Raw genomic sequence first — 17,990 nt, 5'->3', positions numbered from 1 at the left:
TGATAAAACAATGTTAATTTTACAAGAAATCAACGACTTTTCCCAGACATTCATTTTGGGCAAAACGGAGGCATTATTGAACAATCCAGTAGTCATACACACCTAGGGCTTCATTTTCAATCCGACTGTAGCTGGAATAATCATATCTATGATATTTACGAAAAAGTTTGGAAGAGATTAAATAATTTGAGACTATTTAAGAACACATTAGGTAAAATATATATTGTATAATGGCCAGTTTGTCAGCATTTGCGACATTTTATTTCTTATTTTGATGAGAATTTACCAAATTGGTGAATTCTACATTTTAAGCACGCGCTGACGGTAGTTTGGGGGAGTGCTTTGCCATTAGGAAGTTGGGAAATGTAAACGGAGCGATTTCCTATTAGGATCTTTGTAATTCTTTTCCCAGTCAATTTTATCTTCAGATAATCTTAGTCAAGTTTTTCTTGGGTACAATCGAGATATTTTGGAGAGAGTTATGTCTTTCGGACTTAGATAAATTCCAGTTACTAAGTATTTGCCGTTTCTGTTCATTTTCTTCGCAAAGAATGCACGTAATAAATTTAAATTTGGTATTCAAATTAATCTAGAATGTCTATCTAGGACGTTATATTTTGGGTACGATCGAGCAATTTTGAACAGAGAAATGTCCCTAGAGCTAAGAAAATGTTTAATTATTTGCAGTTTCCGTTTATTTTCTTCGCAGAGGCTGCACATACGGAAATGAAATTTGGTATACAGATTTATATATATAATGTCATGACTTGTTATGCAAGGACTGGAGTATTTATCTCGGAGTTAACACAAAACAACGATGATAATTTATGATCTGTCTTTATTCTAACAATTTCACTTATAACATTAATGATTTTTAAGCACAATCAATACCATGAGCATTTGTTTGATTGTGACTATTTACAATCCAAAAAGTAATAAGCTTCATCTTATTTTATGTTTGAATTATTTATATATATATTTTTAAAGTTCTACATGAACATTTACAATCAAATATGGTATTTATTAAATAATGTTTTTTATTTTGTTTTTTACAAAAATGTATGGAACTGTGCAAAAAGAAAGCAAATACAAAAATAAGATAATAAGGAAGTCTGCATTGCAAGTAAAATTTATAACACAAGAAGTTTGGGAAGACCTAACTTTGCTTCTTTAGTCATGATCATCCACAGGAGTCTGAAGTGTTTATCGTCAAAAATTATAAATAAATAGGATGAGATATGAAGGTGTTAAGGGGGGGTCATTCACGGCTCGAAGTCGTCAAGAAGGTTCGATTTTTTAACCGGAATAAATGGCACAAACACTCTGGATACTGAATTAGTCGCGAATTTTTTCTGACGATTTCTGTTTGTTCAGGTGGGTCCTCCCAAAACACGTTGCTATCCTGGTGTTTTTTAAGTTGAGGGGATTTTTTTTTTGGGGGGGGGGGGATAAAAACTTCAGACTCCTATGGATCAGCCATTCTTCTTGCAAAACTTAGCCCATTAGGATATTTTTAAAATTTCGAAATGTGGTTGGAGTTCTTTGATAATTCAGCGAACGAAGTAGAAAAAAAAATTGTAAATGACAGTACATACATGTATGTTTGGGCTTTTTAATTGAATCCAAAAGTATTAATATTTTGTGAAACTTAAAAAAAAATTACAAAAAAACTTATGTTATTTATAGTGTATGCATAGCATTGAGTATGTCGCAAAAATTGAGATTTCATTGCTTTTTATTGCAGGAAGAAATTCTAGGTTAACCAAAATTTCAAAATATTGATTATAAACATTTATCCTTTCTCCTCGATATATCGCTGTTTTACATTCTGTAATTTATTATATAAGATTCGAAATCATATAACATAAACAACGCAGCCTGTTTATAGCACTTGGTTATACATGTAGCAAGGATGAGCTTTTTCAGATAATCAATATAGCAAAGAAAATATTTGGGCAATGTTTAAATTAAACCAAGAGATATATATTATATTCATCCGCTGACGTAAGATGATAATGAAATAAGCATTTAGATCCCATAAATTCCTTTATATACATAAATACACATATGTTTTACAGCATAACATAGTGCTAGTTCGTGGAAAACAAAAAGAAAGTATTGTTTTGAATTGGAGGAAACAGACTGGAACTTCCCAGCTTTAAAAATAGTTGGTCTTTATTATTTGAATCAAACTGCGCAATTGTTTTGTGGTCATTTTGCTGTACCATCATTTTATAAGGTAAAATATTTAAATTGATTTTATAATTTAAAGAAAATGTCGTTCTGTAAAGTTTATTTTTAAATTCAAGTTGCTTCATAACCATTGTTTTAAAACTCGGTGAATACTTTTCTGAGATACTGCATGTATGATACTTACACCTATTATTAAATAATCATTTTGTGATTATCGGCGTTTTGTAAATATAAACTGTCAATATTCTCTAGAAAAGATTCCATAAACATTTTGACAAGATCATATTGATCGAAATATGGTAATGTACGACTATTTACGAGACGGTAAAGGGTGACGTCTTGCACGAGTTAAAAAATCTTTTGAACAATCAATATCTGAAGAGCAATTCAGTCTTGATTTTTTTCGCTGCCATGCATCTTAGCTAGCAAAGGTTGTCTGGTACTGTTAAATCACATATTTTAGTGGGTCAAATTTTCGAGAATAGGGGGGAAAATGTAAGGATTTAATTTCGTGGTTTGATAATTTTTAGTAGTACATGTAGTAATGGATATAATTTTTTCATTTTGTGGTGGTCATGAATCCCACAAGCACTTTTTTCGGAAATAATTTTTATCCCATAGTAAAATTATTATACTATGGGTTAAAAAAATATTTCCGAAACAAGAACTTTTTTCTCTCAATACCTCAAAAACCGTGAAAATTACACCCATCCCATCCCCCCAAAAGTGATTTCACAGTTCGCTACTCTCCTCATAAACCCTTGATCTATATATAAATTTAGTGCTGTCGGGAGTTGTTTTCGCAGATTGCGTCATCGACAGAAATAAAGAAGTGTATTTAAAAGAACAAAAATTTTAAAGAATAATTAACAAGATATATAGTGTTGAGTTATGTTTTTGTTATTTAAAGTAAATACGTGCATCTTCATTGTAGATTCTTAATCACATATTTTGCACATACGGTAGCTTACGGACTTGGATGACTCAGTAGCTATTCATAGAATGAAATACGGATCATCGTTGACTTTCGTTTTTTATCCCCGAGATGAGAGACGAGATGCATCATGAACGCACATATCGCCACTTTAAAAAAAAACAATTGCTGATTGGATACAACTCGAGAAAAAATCCTAATTTGTAGACCAAGGGTTTGTGATGAGAGTAGTATATCAAAAACCTTGGCTATCATAGATGGCTGCTATGTACATGTACATGTACAAACAACAGTGGATAAGATTCACTTGAAATCTCTGCAAAAAATTATTCACTATGATGAAAGTTTTATTTAATACAAACTCTTCAAAAAAAGATACGAATAGTAGGAACAATGCCTTGAAAAATGTATAATGATGGTAGTTTTGCAATACCTATTTTTTTTAAATGGATATTACGCATTCGAGTGAAATGCCTGATTTTTTAATGCAATTGTTAACTTTACAGCTATTCTACAAGTCTAACAGACAAAAAGACCTGATTTTGCAAAATTCCCCTAAAATTGTTTATCTCCATTATCATTTGTTGGTTTCTGATGCACTTCCTTCGAGTACAAAGGGGCTATCGAAAGCGGGGGCTCTCGATATTTTGAATCTGGTTTTATCTGAAAATAGTCCGAAGTATCTGACGTTTTCCTGCCTTTTTTACGATTTTGATATTTGAGGTGCCAGGAAAACGTCAGAACCGGCGCCATTACGAAAACTGGGAAATCGCCGCCTCCACCCAGAGGCGGCATTCTCGGGTTAATTTTAGATACTTGCGAAATGAATTAAACTCAAACATACAAGTTAATAAAACGTATAATACTTTTAGTACTTGCCAATATCGTTTTTTTATGATTCATTTATGAAATATACAATCCGATGAAAACATTTTATCAGACTGATGAGATTTGTTATCATTTCGCACATTTTAAAATCTTGAAGTCCTGTATCGAAGTGTAGAGTTATATTTTCTTTTCATCGATATTGGCGAGTATAAGAAACATTTTGTCATTGTTAAATTCTAATTTCGGCATTTAGTTCAGTTCGCAAGTATCGAAAATCAACTCCGGTTGGAGACGGCAAAATTTCTAGTTTTCGTACATATAATGGCGCCAGTTCTGACGTTTTCCTGGCGCAACAGTAAAATAGCCAGGAAAATGTCAGATATTGCGGACTAATCTAAAAATTGACGCTTTCTAAAAATGCTACATCTGAATGTTGCATAGCACAAAATGCAAAATGGGCGACTGGAAGTAGGGGTACCACAGTCTACAATTGCAAGATGTTTTAGTGTTACGCACAGCGCCCTATCTAAACTATTAAACATAAGCCATTAACATATAACACCCAATGATCGCAAAAAATATGGTAGACTACGTATAACATCATCAGCACAGCATCACTTCAGAGGATTACGTAAATTGCATGAATGTATCACAATGACGTCATCTAAAGCTTAGGCTCTCCCTGAACTGCATAGATCATCTAACAAGAGCATTTTCAGTTGACTACGAATTATTGCGAGAGGATTATTCATGCCATTGTTCCGACCCCACAACATCCCAAATATCGACATCTAAGATATCAGATCAACAGAGTATGACAATAGTATCATTATTAAACATTTCGGTTTAGCTACTAGGCCAGAATATTGATTGGAAATCCTCATATAAGTTTAAGAGTGCTAATGCTTTGTAATGAACTTTAGACAGATAACTGCCTCCAGGACGCTATAAAAATTGGTGGTGGTAGTGTACTGATATGAACAAGAGGCCCATGGGCCACATCGCTCACCTGAGCACTGTGGCTAGGAAAAAGTAGAATTGGTTTATTATTGAAAAGTTTAAATCCAAAAGTAGTCCCATGACCAATTATGGCTTTGTTATTCTTGAGAAGAAGATTTTTAAAGAATTTTACTATATTATATTTCTATGTAAAACTTTGGTCGGCCATTGTGGCCCCGCCCTACCACCGGGGGTCATGATTTGAACAAACTTGAATCTACACTACCTGAGGATGCTTCCATATAAATATGAACAATTATGGCTTTGCTATTCTTGAGAAGAAGATTTTAAAGAATTCTACTATATATTTCTATGTAAAACTTTGGTCGGCATTTTGGCCCTGCCCTACCTCCGGGGGTCATGATTTGAACAAACTTGAATCTACACTACCTTAGGATGCTTCCATATAAATATCATCAATTATGGCTTTGTTATTCTTGAGAAGAAGATTTTTAAAGAATTTTACTATATATTTCTATGTAAAACTTTGGTCGACCATTGTGGCCCCGTCCTACCCCCGGGGGTCATGATTTGAACAAACTTGAATCTACACTACCTGGGGATGCTTCCATATAAATATCATCAATTAAGGCCTTGCTATTCTTGAGAAGAAGATTTTTAAAGAATTTTACTATATATTTCTATGTAACACTTTGATCAGCCATTGTGGCCCCGCCCAACCCCCGGGGGTCATGATTTGAACAAACTTGAATTTACACTACCTGAGGATGTTACCACATAAGTTTCATCTTTCCTGGCACAGTGGTTCTTGAGAAGAAGATTTTTAAAACATACCACTAAATTTTCATTTACTAAATTTAGTATTCCCAATTATCTCCCTTTGAATGAGGGCATGGCCCTTCATTTGAACAAACTTGAATCCCCTTCACCCAAGGATGCTTTGTGGCAAGTTTGGTTAGAATTGGCCCAGCGGTTCTTGAGAAGAAGTCAAAAATGTGAAAAGTTTACAGACGGACAGACAGACGGACAAAATGTGATCAGAAAAGCTCACTTGAGCTTTCAGCTCAGGTGAGCTAAAAAAGGGTATTATATGAAAGTAAGAGTGATTTGGTTCGAATTCAAAGGACTTTGAAGGAAAAAGGTACTCTAATCACGTTCTACCTACACCTGCCTATTCAATTTTGCAGCATCCTAGAGCCTTATTACAATCTCACAATACACAGCCACATACGGCTCGTTTGCCACTCCCATTCTTGCAAAGCAAAAGCAACCTGTTTCTGTCACAGTCATCTAAATCGCCAGATATAAACCAAATTAAGCAGCATTGGATTGACATGATTTGCCAAAGACAATCGATTCCCCAGACTTTGTAACAGCTGACCAAAGCTCTACATTTAGAGTGGGAGAGTATTCCTATACATTTTTAATTACACACATTTGCTTCCAATAGATGCCGTTTGTGGCTATCATTTGTGTCTGCGGGGGGCATACCAGATATTGATCTTTTATGACCTTAAACTGACAATGATTTTAAAATTCTTGAGTAATTATGACATTTAGATAGTATTCCTGTTGTTAACCACATTTCTATTTTATCAAAACATCATTTTACTTCATAATCTTTATGTTCAATGTGTCACTAAAATTCTACTATGCGTTTCTTTTTTTGAAGAGTATAGTTAAAGAAATTGATAATAGCTTAGTTAAGTAAACTATAGTTAACTATCGTAAAGGAACACTTCTAGGTGAATATGTGCTTTGACCTATAGGACCGATATGTGTTTCAGCCTTTACAAAAACCTTATTGATATCCGTTCCGGTCGCTAAATGCATGTTTCTCATATATCGCTTTTGTTCTAGCCGTAGTCAACTATACAAACATTTCCCCGAGGAATAGCGTGCATCTACCTGCAGGATTTCTCCCACACAAGGCCACAAGTACCATTAAGGCAAATCCCTCACTAAAATTTTAGAGATTTCTGAAAGTATACTTAAATTAATTATATGTATCTTTGTAAAAATTAAGACTTGCAAATTTTGTTTCCTTTTCTGTAAATCGATCATTTCGTGAGATGCTTTATTATCGTCTAGAAAGAATGTAAAAAAAAAAATTCAAAATGTAAAAACTTTCAAATCTTGTCTTTCATTGTCTAAAACCCATATCCCCCTTCCTCCAGTAACCACCTTTGACCAGCTTGGTTGCCTCCACTTTCCTTTGCCTCACTAAAAATGTAAGCCTAGTTACGGCCAGAGATGTTCTTAAAAGGCAAACTGCAGTAATTTTTGCTCGGCATGATGATTATTATGCTTAATTATACGTGTATCGAGTACATGTAACACAAAGTGAATGGTTCGGGTCCTCGAACAAAGTATGCCTTCACTGAAATCTAGTTCCGGTTGACTGCGTTAGGTTATAGAGAATGTATGGTCTGCACAACATTGAAATGTCGTTTATATTTATAGAAAATAATATTAAAATGCAAAAGCCTGTAAAAATTAAATCAAATATACAGATGAAATGTTTGAAAAAAAAAATGTGCCAACTGATGGATTCACACTAGATCACTAAAAATGCTGGTGGTTCACGTCTGAAGCTTAATTTTCTGAGCTATAATGACTATGACAACAAACGTCATAAATATCAACCAGTATTAAAGAAATAGATTTTCGCATATTTTGTATGTTTTTCGAGAATTTCGACCCAAGGGCAGGGGTACCCCTAAAAAATCTTGTTTTTAACCATTCCTTAGATCAAAATCTATTAAAATTTCATAATTTAATTTAGAGGCAGGCCTGCCCTGAAGGACTTCTACGCCAAAATTTAAGCAAACATTGGTTCTTTAAAGGACAAAATGCTGCTTTGATCAACTTTTGAATTTAATTTCAAAGTTGCAAATAATAAATTTTAAGTTCAAAATGCTAATTTGAAAAATTTAGACAAATATACGATGGGAAACAACTAAAGAAGAATAATTTTTAAAAGGGACTTTTTTCCGGAAATTGCTCTTATTCTTATAGGTCAAATCTTTTGAAACAACGAATACATCCTCTAGCAAGGGGAAAATCATTGAATAAAATATGAAAAACGCAAACAGTAATCAAACTTTCAAAAGTTATTCAAACAAAAAATGAAGAGCAGAGAAGACTCGGACATCTGAAAGGATCAGAGTTGGGTTCAGGTGCCATGGAATAGGAAGTATTCCTCTAATGCGTTCCCACCGACCTTGTACTTGCAGGGAAAGCAAAAAAAAATCCGTATACAGAAAGTAAATATTGTTTTTAAAATGCTGGTCGGCATTTGACTTTATGTAATTGTATTGACCACAGAACTTTCGAAATATTCGCTTTAAACGAAGCTATTAATTGACATCAATGTTTCTTCGCTTTGTTTGACAAAAGCAGCCCCATTTTAGAAATTGTTCATACGAACAACATGTTCCTGCATATTCAATCAACTTAGACTTATTAACTTCATAGGCAGGTGATAAGGGTATATCGCTACAAAAATAAAGCGTAGTAAAAAAAACCGCTAGTATTATCTCTTTTTCATAAAGTTTGAAGTTTAATATGATGTATCAAACTCTGTGGTGTCTTTTTATCGAGCTTAAAAGTATATATCAAATCATCAAAAGTAAGTAAAATGAATATTGTTAGTTTCATTACTTGTATTATTACTTAACTTTGAATTCACATTTTTCACACTAAAGGAAACACTTCTGAAAACCTTATTACCAGAAAGTATGGCAAATATTTTACCAGAAGTGATAAAGGACATTGGACGATGCCGTGAGGTGGTTGATATTCTGTCACGTGAAGAAGTCCTGGCTATGGACTGTGAAGGAATATCCCTGGGTGCAGAAGGTCCCCTTACGTTGTTACAAATAGGCACATACTCGGGACAGGTCTACTTGTTATGTTCCCCAAACGAAGTGGGGGAACAGATTGTTTTTACTCTGTTTCTTATTATTATGTTCCCCAAACGAAGTTGGGGAACATATTGTTTTTACTCTGTTTCTTATTATTATTATTATTTTTCTTCTTCCTGGGAAAATTTTGTCCACGAGTGATCTTGTAAACTACACATCCGACTAAGGTAAAATGTTTTTAGGGTCAGTAGACATGTTATGTAGATTTGCCGAACGAAGGTCATTTTACGCGCACGTGCTTGCAAGAGCGCGCACGTGCAACACATGAAATGACCAATATAATGGATATTGCTGTAACTTTTCTTTTTCTTGATGATTTTTTTTGAAACTCGTAATGTAAGGATACATTAGTAGTATAGACAAGAGGGCATGGTCAAAATAGCAAGATCTCACGCGCATGCACGTGCGCTTCGCTCTGATTGGCTGAAACTAAAGTCTCAATATCTTTCTTGTTTCTTGTCATAATCTTTTGAAATTTTGGACATAGTCCTACATTATGAAGATCTACAGCATGATATATAAAAATTTTCATGAAAGCATGCGCATGCGCTCGTGCTGCAATCTGATTGGCTGAAACTTTAAATGGCTATATCTCCTTTGTTTTTTGACGAAATGCTTTGGGATTTAAAACATAGTCATGCATTATGATATCCTAAAATATGATAAAGAAAAAATTCATGAAATCACGCGCATGCAAGTGTGCTGCAATCTGATTGGATGAAAATTTATATGGCTATATCTCCTTTGTTTTTTGACGAAATGTTTGGAATTTTAAAATATAGTCATTCATTAAGATATTCTTCAATACGATAAAGATAAAAAATTATGAAATCACGTGCATGCATGTGTGCTGTAATCTGATTGGCTGAAACTTCAAATGGCTGTAACTCCCTTGTTTTTCAACCAAACAGGATGGGATTTACAACATAGATAAATATAAGGGACTTCTACGAAAAGGTGTAGTAATTATGCACGTGCTTCCACCTGCGTGCACGTTAAATGAGTTGAATTAAAAATACACTCGAATGAGTGAATTTTTTAATACTTTTGGATTAAATGCTTTAATATTAAGTATATTAAAATATGAGATATTGTAGACAAGATAATATGGTCGTTACGCACATGAACACGCGTGCAATGCCTATTTTTAAATATATTTTGTATTTTTCTTGGAAGATCTTGATTAAGTCTAAATTCCATAAAGTATTTCTTATCTAATAGAGATTACAGGGAATATGGCACGAAAAGGGTTTGGGAGCGTCTGGGGAACATGTGTAACGGTCACCGTTACAATTAGCACTAGTTATTATTATTTTTCTTCTTCCTGGGAAAATTTTGTCCACGAGTGATCTTGTAAACTACACATCCGACTAAGGTAAAATGTTTTTAGGGTCAGTAGACATGTTATGTAGATTTGCCGAACGAAGGTCATTTTGCGCGCACGTGCTTGCAAGAGCGCGCACGTGCAACACGTAAAATGACCAATATAATGGATATTGCTTTAACTTTTCTTTTTTTTTTGATGAATTTTTTTGAAACTCATAATGTTAGGATACATTAGTAGTATAGACAAGATGGCATAGTCAAAATAGCAAGATCTCACGCGCATGCACGTGTGCTTCGCTCTGATTGGCTGAAACTAAAGTCTCAATATCTTTCTTGTTTCTTGTCATAATCTTTTGAAATTTACAACATAGTCCTACATTATGAAGATCTACAGCATGATATATACAAATTTTCATGAAAGCATGCGCATGCGCGCGTGCTGCAATCTGATTGGCTGAAACTTAAAATGGCTATATCTCCTTTGTATTTTGACGAAATGCTTTGAAATTTAAAACATAGTCATACATTGGGATACCCTAAAATATGATATAGAAAAAAATCATGAAATCACGCGCATGCACGTGTGCTGCAATCTGATTGGCTGAAACTTTATATGGCTATATCTCCTTTGTTTTTTGACGAAATGTTTCAAATTTTAAAATATAGTCATTCATTTAGATATCCTTCAATACGATTAAGATAAAAATTTATAAAATCACACGCATGCATGTGTGCTGTAATATGATTGGCTGAATCTTCAAATGGCTATATCTCCCTTGTTTTTCAACCAAACAGGATTGGATTTAGAACATAGATAAATATAAGGGACTCCTACAAGAAGGTGTAGTCATTATGCATGTGCTTGTGCGTGAGTGCACGTGAAATGAGTAAAATTAAAAATACACTCGAATGAGTGTATTTTTTAATACTTTTGGATTAAATGCTTTGATATTAAGTATATTAAAATTTGAGATAGTGTAGACAAGATAATATGGTCATTATGCACATGAACATGCGTGCAATGTCTATTTTTAAATATATTTTGTATTTTTCTGGGAAGACCTTGATTAAGTCTAAATTCCATGAAGTATTTCTTATCTAATAGAGAATACAGGGAATATGGCACCAAAAGGGAGTTGGGGAGCGTTTGGGGAACATCTGTAACGGTCCCCGTTACAATTAGCACTAGTTTGATATACTTTTCAATCAAGATCTCCTGAAGAGAGGCAGACTGGGAGAACTTGTAGAATCGAAAAATATCGTCAAGGTTATAATTACTATCAAGTTAATGGGGGTTACTGACATTCATTTTCATGAAGTTTTCTTTTATCCTTTTGAAATATTGTGAAATGAAAGATTTTATAATTAAAGTATTGCTTATTACTGTTTTAGGTGATTCAGTCCTGCTCAAATGACAGTGCTGCTCTAATTTCCAATTTAATGTAACACTTCAGAATGTGTTCGACACACAGGTAATGTTTTCATATTATGTAAGGTCTTGTATAACTTTTTTCATGAACATATTTTTCAGGGTTTAAAAAATGCTTTAATTTACTGATAAAAAATCACACTTCTGAATGTAATTGTCTTTTCTTTTGACGCAACAATGAGTTCTTAACAATATATGAACTACACTTTACAGAAATACGAATTTTTAAATTTGCTCTCTCGAAATTTCATTTACACATGGACTTATAAGACTTTTTATGAATCCTATTGATATTGATGTTAATAAATGGTACAACATGAAGATACTTGAACTTCCACTTTTATATCCATAAACTATATGTATATTGTACGACGGCGTATTCGTGCCATATTGACAATGTAGAAAAAAAAATTGTTTGAACGATTTAGAAAATCGTTTGTACGATTTGATAAATCGTTTGTACGATTTTGTAAATCGTTTGTACGATTTTGTTAATCGTTTGAACAATATAGAAACTCGTTTGTACGATTTGTTAAATCGTTTGTACTATTTAGAAAATTGTTTGTACGGTTCAAAAAATCGTTTGAAGATTTAAATAATCGTTTGAACGATTTAGAAAATCGTTTGAATGTTTTTTTTCTTCTAATTCCGAACAGAAGCGTACTGGATAAAAAACACTGGTAAAGCAATGGTATAGAGAAGTCCCTTCGCTGCTAACTATAACGGGTACAGAAACACTTATAATAAATTGTATCTTGTTAATTCAACTGACCATCTACGTGCCACAGTGGTGTAGCATCGTTTTTGAAAGTGGGAGGCCAGCCAGAGAAAATCTTTTTTACTTACCTGAAAAAGTTGACAAGCACAAAAAAAAGGAAAAGCTTGCCAAAGTCGAAAATCCTATTTCGGGGCTGGGGAGGGGGGGGGGGGGGAGGTAAACCTTTTTTTCAGTGTTAACTACTTTTAGTACCAAATCTAATACTACATTTTGGTACATAACTAAAAGTGGGGGGGGGGGCAACCAGGCTTTCAATTAATATTTCCTATAGTATAAGTAAGGTTGGGGAAAAAAAGTGGGGGGGGGAGGCCCCCCCCCCCCCCCCTGTTGCTACGGCCCTGTGCCATACGTATTTTGGACTTTGTCAGTGTACAATCTTCGTCTTAATCTGTTTCTTTTCCTTAAACACTCCCTCCGGATCTTGTATAGAAAGAAAACATCGAATATCTTCTTGAGAAACGGTAAATCCTACCATAATAGCTTTCCAGTACAGCCACCTGTATCCATGCAATTGACCACATAACTCAAGTGTTTCCTCAGTGAAAAGAGTTACATCCCCTATGTCGGATTTGGTCTTACGTCTGAACAGTCCTAACTTAGCTGTTGTCCTTTTCAACATTCGTTCACTAACAAAGTATCGTTGAGTTTGCGAAAGAATCTGTGCAATTTCCGAAATAGTGAAATCCATCTTGAATTATCCTTTGATTAATTTTTCTCCGTCATTCATCGTGTCATTCATTAAAACTATGCGTAGTTACGTTGTCCTACTAATGCAAGGTTTCTTAATATGTTTCTTCTACGTGTAATAACCGGAAATATTAGCTAAATCGTACAAACGATTTATTAAATCGTATAAACGATTTATAAAATCGTACAGACGATTTTAAAACAAATCGTACTGACGATTTTCTAAATCGTACTGACGATTTTCTTAATCGTTCAAACGATTTCTGAATCGTAAAACGATCTTAAAAATCATACAAACGATTTTGAAAATCGTACAAAGGATATAAAAAAAAAATCGTACGAACGATTTTTTAAAATTTTCTCTACATAGTCAATATGGCACGAATACGCTGTCGTAATATTGTCTTATCAATCGAGGTAAAACTTCCACATAGACTTCCTTTGCCTATTAGTACAAATAACCCCTTAGATACATGTATGTACACATTTTTGGTTTGTAATTAAAGGTACATTGAATAAACATCTACTTTTCCTATCAAAATTAAAATTATTTATAATTTGCATTTACCAGGTAACAAGTAAATTCAAAGAAAGAAACTTTAGAATTTTGCTTCAATTTATTTCTTCCCCAAACAGGTAGCAAACCTTGTAATCCAAGAACATCAAGGACGTAAGATGGCTCCTCTTCTTAAATTGGATGCTATTTGTGAAAAATACAGTAGAAATAAAGCTGATTTAAGACAGAAAGAAGACGTGCAGGTACTGGTTATAAATAATTATGATTTAATGAAATGTTTTAAAGGAGTGAAAATTAAACTCGTAAAACATTCGACACACTGCACGTCCATAATTTGTTCTGCTCCAGATTTGAAAGCCTTGACTTTAAATATTTTTTGTTATCTCCATATATTTCGCAAAATAACATTTTTAACTAATTTGTAATGGCACTTGGTATTAAGAAAGAATGGATGAAAGTCACAGGTGATCTTTGGGCAAAACGACCAATGACTGAAGAGATGATATTGTACGCAGCAGGTGACGTCACTGCTATTGTACCAGAAGTGTACGAAAACCAGAAAAAGTACTCTCTTTTTTACACTTAATACAGACATGATGGTTTTTAATTTTGAATTGGTAATGATAAAGACCCAAAAAAAATTTCACTAATTTATAAATCTTCACACTTTTGCAATTTATATCTCAAGGTATCTACTGGAGTACAACTTGTGGAGGAAATTTGAAGAGAGGGTTCATGAGGAAATTTATTACTTCATTGACCCAACACTAAAATTGAAAAGGAAGGAAAGAGTAGACGCAATCGTGAAAGAGATAATCGCTAAAATCAATGCAACAAGTCCAGCAAACATAGGCATTGATGATTTCGAAGAAGACCATGACGAGATAAGAGCTCTGAAAAGATTGAATTTTAGAGAAGCGTCTGCTATATCACCACTAATAAATCGGTTAAAAACAGAAATCCTGCAGAAAGATCTGAATGAGCTTTCAGAAAAACTAGATAAGGAAGGTGACACTTTTGTTGCAAATTGGAAATCAAAAGCTTGGATTTTTGATTCTGAGAAACACCCTGGTGCATCAATCAGAGAAGCTGCTAAAAGAGTTCTGAAGAAGATGAATGATATCGCTTTGAAGGACGTTTGTAGCAAATACAACATGAACACAAAGCTGAGTCATGTTCGTGATATGGAAAAAGAAACACTGCGCTCACTACGGCCGAATGGTACCAGCGACCCGAATATTCATCCAGTGGCCCTCCGTCTTCATTGGATGTTGATGGAAGATGATTTGGATAAAAAAATCTCAGAGTTCCAAGCCAAACGTCTGGAATTCAAAATGACCGAGGGATTTTATAGAAAAATGAAGTTTTACATCGCCAAGAACACCCGTGTACCTCCAATCATCAAAAGAAAATCGAAGATGTTCAAGGATGAACTTGATTTAACTTTTGGACGTGATGTTATTCCTACATAAGTGACAGAACGGTGGCCTTTCGAGTTTATAGAATTTTACAGAATGTATACATGTATGTGAAATGTACAAGTGTGATTTCACTTATCAGTGAAACATTTTTTTTATTTTTTTATTTTTTATTTTATTATTTTTTTTTTTTTGTTGTTGCAAAAATGTATTTTTAAAACGATTTTGGCCATGCACCATTTACTTAATTCTGATTTTACTTGCTATATTACTTGTATATATATAAGCATGGTTTTTATTATAAATTATTAAGACTTGCTAATGCTTTGCTTTATATTGAATTGTTTGAGTCAGTCGTTCTTACATCCAAATAAAAACAAGTTGGGGTAATGGGTCACATGCTTATTAGTGCGCATAAATACATTGCCACCCCGAGAACCGGGCACTACTTTTACTACGAACGTAAGCAAATCGACTGGTGCTTAAACACAATGTCGCATTCGATTTATTGATTGTATATTGTTTACCTCCCACTCGAGAATTTTTCACTCAAATGGAGACGTAACCGTTTGCCGGTGAAGGGCTTCAAATTTGGACCTTTACTCGGCACTCAGGGCCATTGAGCAATGAGAGTTCTTTATCGTGCCAACACATACCGTGACACGGGACCTACATTTTTAAGGTCATATCCAAAAGACCCGTGACTTTGACTTGTAGTGCCGAGCGTTGGCAAAGGAATAGACACTACCTATGTTTAGGTCTTAGGCATGACGCGGCGCCACGAACGAGAATCGAACCCCGGCCTCCCGATCACGATGCGAACGCGCTACCACTAGGCTACCGAGACCGGTATGTCGCATTAGAAAAAAAAATTTGAACTTGATTAAAATCTGTGCAAAACAAACTATTTTTAATTAACAAGAATTTTTTGTGCAATTATCAAAATACACATTTGCTTTCAACCCCCTTGCAAGACATAACTATCATGGCTGAGTTTGGCAATGTTGATATCGGTGATGACGACCCGTTTCTGTCCCTTTTCTTTGATTATGATATCCTGGCCGCATTGGATCTCTTTTTAGCTCACCTGAGCCGAAGGCTCAAGTGAGTTTTTTTGATTGAAAGTTGTCCGTCGTTGTTGTCATCGTCAACTTTTCACATTTTCATCTTCTTCTCAATAACCACTGGGCCAATTTCAACCAAACTTGTCACAATGTATCTTTATGTGAAGGGGATTCAAGTTTGTTCAAATGAAGGGCCACCCCCTCTTCCAAGGGGAGATACTTATGAATTATGAAAAATTAACGGCATCTTTTAAAAATATTCTCTTAATGAGCCATTTGGCCAGGAAAGATAAAACTCATGTGGAATCATCCTCAGGTAGCAAAGATTCAAGTTTGTTCAAATCATGACCCCGGGGGGTAGGGAGGGGCCACAATGGGGTATGAAAGTTTAACAGAAGAATACAAAGAGGAAAACTTTTAAAATCTTTTTCTGCAGAACCACTGGGCCAGGAAAGATGAAACTCATGTGGAATGATCCTAAAGTAGGGAAGATTCAAGTTTATTCAAATCATGGCCCCCGGGGGACTAGAATGTGGCCCCAATGGGGTATTAAGTTTAACATAAGAATACAAAGGGAAAATCTTTAAAAATCTTCTTCATAACCACTGGGCCTGGAAAGATGAAACTCATGTAGAACTAGATATCATTGAGATGGTTGCCATCTCAAAGGGCCCCGCTTTTAGCAATGAACATGAAAATGTAAGGTAGCTGAAAAGGGTTAATTTTGAAGGTGTTTGAGATTAAAGGGAACAAAAAGTAACTACTACCTGAAAAATAATACATTTAAAAAACTGAAAGAAATGTATCCTCTATGAAAATTGTTGTTGCATATCCTCTACCATTATATAGAAGGAAAATCACATACCCAGTCAATTTGTTTGAGGCCTTGTGGACTTAAGGGAAAGAAATTATGCACTTGAAACTTTGTTCGAGGTCAATGCACATCAATTTATCACTGGCACTCTGTGAGTGAAGTATGATCTACATTGGACAAAAGGGGAGAGAAGTCATGCTCCGGACAAGGATTTTTCAAATGATAATAATATAATTCTGCTTTGACCTTAACCTTAGACCTAACTAGAACTGTCCAAACGGGACAAATACTCCCCGCTTGGTTTTTCAGAAGTAAGTTTTGCCATAATAAAGATATGTATCAAACACGAATTATGAAATTTTTCTTCCAGTGACCTTGAACTTCCCCAAATGACCTTGGGTCAAGGGCAATCTTTGAGTGAAATGAGAAACTACCAAGTTTATCCATAAGAAAGATATGGACCGGACACGAATTATGAAATTTTTCTTCCAGTGACCTTGAACTTCCCCAAATGACCTTGGGTCAAGGTCATCACTCACCCTTGGGTCATGGGCAATCTTTGTGTTAAATGAAAACCTACCAAGTTAATCCATAAGAAAGATATGGACCAAACAAGAATTATGAAATTTTTCTTCCAGTGACCTTGAACTTCCCCAAATGACTTTGGGTCAAGGTCATGACACATCCTTGGGTCATGGGCAATCTTTGTGTGAAATGAGAACCTACAAAGTTTATCCATAAAAGATATGTATCAAACATGAATTTTGAAATTTTTCTTACAGTGACCTTGAACTTCCCCAAATGACCTTGGGTCTAGGTCATGACACACCCTTGGGTCATGGGCAATCTTTGTGTGAAATGAGAACCTACCAAGTTTATCCATAAGAAAGATATGGACCGGACACGAATTATGAAATTTTTCTTCCAGTGACCTTGAACTTCCCCAAATGACCTTGGGTCAAGGTCATGACACAACCATAGGTCATGTACAATCTTAGTGTGGAGTAGTAGATTCTAATGTCCTTCTGTAAGAAAGATATGGACCGGACACGATTGCAAGTTTATTCAAATCATGGGGGACTAGAGTGGGTCCACAATGGGGATTCAAAGTTCAAC

General features: G+C 34.7%; 1 pseudogene; it reads left to right on the top strand.

Moving 5' to 3' along the window:
* Positions 1 to 2,089: 2,089 nt before the first annotated feature.
* Positions 2,090 to 15,124, top strand: LOC134246388 (uncharacterized; annotated as a pseudogene).
* The last annotated feature ends 2,866 nt before the right edge of the window (positions 15,125 to 17,990 follow it).

The sequence above is a fragment of the Saccostrea cucullata genome, unplaced genomic scaffold (assembly GCF_032062105.1).
Source record: "Saccostrea cucullata isolate Sc308-1 unplaced genomic scaffold, CSIRO_AGI_Scuc_v1 ctg2130, whole genome shotgun sequence".
NCBI lineage: Eukaryota > Metazoa > Mollusca > Bivalvia > Ostreida > Ostreidae > Saccostrea > Saccostrea cuccullata.
This window is presented reverse-complemented; position numbering and strand designations above follow the sequence as displayed.